We start from the raw sequence: 5,569 nt of genomic DNA, 5'->3' as shown, positions 1-5,569 counted from the left end.
GATTTTGAAAATGTTATTAAAAATCGAGGTACATTTTTATTTATTGTTCAATCGAGATGAAATTAATTTCAATGAGTGTTTTATAGGGAATTAAGCTGAATTCGGTCAAACATTTCTCCAGAAAAAAATGCATTCAAAAGTGTACCGAAAAAATCGCATGTTTTTTTTCTTCAAGATACAAAATCCGTGACAACGATTTCTTATTTAAAATTGAATTTTAACAGTTTGTTGAATGAATATCGTTACATTTGCTTGAATTAAAGCAAAAAGTATAAAAATAATGGTTTCAGTGAATATATTTGTAAATAGTGAACTGAATTCGGTCAAAAATTTAGCCAGAAAAAAATGAATTCAAAAAAGTACCGAAAAAATCGCATGTTTTTCTTCTTCAAGATACAAAATCCGTGACAACGATTTCTTATTTAAAATTGAATTTTAACAGTTTGTTGAATGAATATCGTTACATTTGCTTGAATTAACGCAAAAATTACAAAAATAATGGTTTCAGTGGTTATATTTGAAAACAGTGAACAAATACTCAAAATGTTTTTCTTAGGCCGAGTTACGTCGATTTTGAAAATGTTATTAAAAATCGAGGTACATTTTTATTTATTGTTCAATCGAGATGAAATCACTTTCAATGAGTGTTTTATAGGGAACTAAGCTGAATTGGGTCAAAAATTTCTCCAGAAAAAAATGCATTCAAAAAAGTTTAGAAAAAATCGCATGTTTTTCTTCTTCAAGATACAAAATCCGTGACAACGATTTCTTACTGAAAAATTGAATTTTAACAGTTTTTTGAATGAATATCGTTACATTTGCTTGAATTAAAGCAAAAAGTATAAAAATAATGGTTTCAGTGAATATATTTGTAAATAGTGAACAAATACTCAAAATGTTTTTCTTAGGCCTAGTTACGTCGATTTTGAAAATGTTATTAAAAATCGAGGTACATTTTTATTTATTGTTCAATCGAGATGAAATCACTTTTATTGAGTGTTTTATAGGGAATTAAGCTGAATTCGGTCAAAAATTTCTCCAGAAAATAATGCATTCAAAAAAGTACCGAAAAAATCGCATGTTTTTTTCTTCAAGATACAAAATCCGTGACAACGATTTCTTATTTAAAATTGAATTTTAACGGTTTGTTGAATGAATATCGTTACATTTGCTTGAATTAAAGCAAAAAGTATAAAAATAATGGTTTCAATGAATATATTTGAAAATAGTGAAGAAATACTCAAAGTAAGCTTCTTTGGCCGTGAAACGTCGATTTTGAAAATGTTATTAAAAATCGAGGTAAATTTTTAATTATTGTTCAATCGAGATGAAATCACTTTCAATGAGTGTTTTATAGGGAATTAAGCTGAATTCGGTCAAACATTTCTCCAGAAAAAAATGCATTCAAAAGTGTACCGAAAAAATCGCATGTTTTTTTTCTTCAAGATACAAAATCCGTGACAACGATTTCTTATTTAAAATTGAATTTTAACAGTTTGTTGAATGAATATCGTTACATTTGCTTGAATTAAAGCAAAAAGTATAAAAATAATGGTTTCAGTGAATATATTTGTAAATAGTGAACTGAATTCGGTCAAAAATTTAGCCAGAAAAAAATGAATTCAAAAAAGTACCGAAAAAATCGCATGTTTTTCTTCTTCAAGATACAAAATCCGTGACAACGATTTCTTATTTAAAATTGAATTTTAACAGTTTGTTGAATGAATATCGTTACATTTGCTTGAATTAACGCAAAAATTACAAAAATAATGGTTTCAGTGGTTATATTTGAAAACAGTGAACAAATACTCAAAATGTTTTTCTTAGGCCGAGTTACGTCGATTTTGAAAATGTTATTAAAAATCGAGGTACATTTTTATTTATTGTTCAATCGAGATGAAATCACTTTCAATGAGTGTTTTATAGGGAACTAAGCTGAATTGGGTCAAAAATTTCTCCAGAAAAAAATGCATTCAAAAAAGTTTAGAAAAAATCGCATGTTTTTCTTCTTCAAGATACAAAATCCGTGACAACGATTTCTTACTGAAAAATTGAATTTTAACAGTTTTTTGAATGAATATCGTTACATTTGCTTGAATTAAAGCAAAAAGTATAAAAATAATGGTTTCAGTGAATATATTTGTAAATAGTGAACAAATACTCAAAATGTTTTTCTTAGGCCTAGTTACGTCGATTTTGAAAATGTTATTAAAAATCGAGGTACATTTTTATTTATTGTTCAATCGAGATGAAATCACTTTTATTGAGTGTTTTATAGGGAATTAAGCTGAATTCGGTCAAAAATTTCTCCAGAAAATAATGCATTCAAAAAAGTACCGAAAAAATCGCATGTTTTTTTCTTCAAGATACAAAATCCGTGACAACGATTTCTTATTTAAAATTGAATTTTAACGGTTTGTTGAATGAATATCGTTACATTTGCTTGAATTAAAGCAAAAAGTATAAAAATAATGGTTTCAATGAATATATTTGAAAATAGTGAAGAAATACTCAAAGTAAGCTTCTTTGGCCGTGAAACGTCGATTTTGAAAATGTTATTAAAAATCGAGGTAAATTTTTAATTATTGTTCAATCGAGATGAAATCACTTTCAATGAGTGTTTTATAGGGAATTAAGCTGAATTCGGTCAAACATTTCTCCAGAAAAAAATGCATTCAAAAGTGTACCGAAAAAATCGCATGTTTTTTTTCTTCAAGATACAAAATCCGTGACAACGATTTCTTATTTAAAATTGAATTTTAACAGTTTGTTGAATGAATATCGTTACATTTGCTTGAATTAACGCAAAAATTACAAAAATAATGGTTTCAGTGGTTATATTTGAAAACAGTGAACAAATACTCAAAGTAAGCTTCTTTGGCCGTGAAACGTCGATTTTGAAAATGTTATTAAAAATCGAGGTAAATTTTTAATTATTGTTCAATCGAGATGAAATCAATTTCAATGAGTGTTTTATAGGGAATTAAGCTGAATTCGGTCAAACATTTCTCCAGAAAAAATGCATTCAAAAGTGTACCGAAAAAATCGCATGTTTTTTTTCTTCAAGATACAAAATCCGTGACAACGATTTCTTATTTAAAATTGAATTTTAACAGTTTGTTGAATGAATATCGTTACATTTGCTTGAATTAACGCAAAAATTACAAAAATAATGGTTTCAGTGGTTATATTTGAAAATAGTGAACAAATACTCAAAATGTTTTTCTTCGGCCGAGTTACGTCGATTTTGAAAATGTTATTAAAAATCGAGGTACATTTTTATTTATTGGTCAATCGAGATGAAATCACTTTTATTGAGTGTTTTATAGGCAATTAAGCTGAATTCGGTCAAAAATTTATCCAGAAAAAAATGCATTCAAAAAAGTACCGAAAAAATCGCATGTTTTTCTTCTTCAAGATACAAAATCCGTGACAACGATTTCTTATGGAAAAATTGAATTTTAACAGTTTTTTGAATGATTATCGTTACATTTGCTTGAATTAAAGCAAAAAGTATAAAAATAATGGTTTCAGTGGTTATATTTGAAAATAGTGAAGAAATACTCAAAATATGCTTCTTTGGCCGTGAAACGTCGATTTTGAAAATGTTATTAAAAATCGAGGTACATTTTTATTTATTGTTCAATCGAGATGAAATCACTTTTAATGAGTGTTTTATAGGGAATTAAGCTGAATTCGGTCAAAAATTTCTCCAGAAAAAAATGCATTCAAAAAAGTACCGAAAAAATCGCATGTTTTTCTTCTTCAAGATACAAAATCCGTGACAACGATTTCTTATGGAAAAATTGAATTTTAACAGTTTTTTGAATGATTATCGTTACATTTGCTTGAATTAAAGCAAAAAGTATAAAAATAATGGTTTCAGTGGTTATATTGGAAAAGAGTGAAGAAATACTCAAAATATGCTTCTTTGGCCGTGAAACGTCGATTTTGAAAATGTTATTAAAAATCGAGGTACATTTTTATTTATTGTTCAATCGAGATGAAATCACTTTTAATGAGTGTTTTATAGGGAATTAAGCTGAATTCGGTCAAAAATTACTCCAGAAAAAAATGCATTCAAAAAAGTACCGAAAAAATCGCATGTTTTTTTTCTTCAAGATACAAAATCCGTGACAACGATTTCTTATTTAAAATTGAATTTTAACGGTTTGTTGAATGAATATCGTTACATTTGCTTGAATTAACGCAAAAATTACAAAAATAATGGTTTCAGTGGTTATATTTGAAAACAGTGAACAAATACTCAAAGTAAGCTTCTTTGGCCGTGAAACGTCGATTTTGAAAATGTTATTAAAAATCGAGGTAAATTTTTAATTATTGTTCAATCGAGATGAAATCAATTTCAATGAGTGTTTTATAGGGAATTAAGCTGAATTCGGTCAAACATTTCTCCAGAAAAAATGCATTCAAAAGTGTACCGAAAAAATCGCATGTTTTTTTTCTTCAAGATACAAAATCCGTGACAACGATTTCTTATTTAAAATTGAATTTTAACAGTTTGTTGAATGAATATCGTTACATTTGCTTGAATTAACGCAAAAATTACAAAAATAAAGGTTTCAGTGGTTATATTTGAAAATAGTGAACAAATACTCAAAATGTTTTTCTTAGGCCGAGTTACGTCGATTTGGAAAATGTTATTAAAAATCGAGGTACATTTTTATTTATTGTTCAATCGAGATGAAATCACTTTTATTGAGTGTTTTATAGGCAATTAAGCTGAATTCGGTCAAAAATTTATCCAGAAAAAAATGCATTCAAAAAAGTACCGAAAAAATCGCATGTTTTTCTTCTTCAAGATACAAAATCCGTGACAACGATTTCTTATGGAAAAATTGAATTTTAACAGTTTTTTGAATGATTATCGTTACATTTGCTTGAATTAAAGCAAAAAGTATAAAAATAATGGTTTCAGTGGTTATATTTGAAAATAGTGAAGAAATACTCAAAATATGCTTCTTTGGCCGTGAAACGTCGATTTTGAAAATGTTATTAAAAATCGAGGTACATTTTTATTTATTGTTCAATCGAGATGAAATCACTTTTAATGAGTGTTTTATAGGGAATTAAGCTGAATTCGGTCAAAAATTTCTCCAGAAAAAAATGCATTCAAAAAAGTACCGAAAAAATCGCATGTTTTTCATCTTCAAGATACAAAATCCGTGACAACGATTTCTTATGGAAAAATTGAATTTTAATAGTTTTTTGAATGATTATCGTTACATTTGCTTGAATTAAAGCAAAAAGTATAAAAATAATGGTTTCAGTGGTTATATTGGAAAATAGTGAAGAAATACTCAAAATATGCTTCTTTGGCCGTGAAACGTCGATTTTGAAAATGTTATTAAAAATCGAGGTACATTTTTATTTATTGTTCAATCGAGATGAAATCAATTTCAATGAGTGTTTTATAGGGAATTAAGCTGAATTCGGTCAAACATTTCTCCAGAAAAAAATGCATTCAAAAGTGTACCGAAAAAATCGCATGTTTTTTTTCTTCAAGATACAAAATCCGTGACAACGATTTCTTATTTAAAATTGAATT

The sequence above is a fragment of the Phalangium opilio genome, unplaced genomic scaffold (assembly GCF_054372755.1).
Source record: "Phalangium opilio isolate 3A_F unplaced genomic scaffold, DU_Popi_V2 ptg001675l_1, whole genome shotgun sequence".
Classification (NCBI taxonomy): domain Eukaryota; kingdom Metazoa; phylum Arthropoda; class Arachnida; order Opiliones; family Phalangiidae; genus Phalangium; species Phalangium opilio.
Note: the sequence above shows the minus strand (reverse complement) of the source record.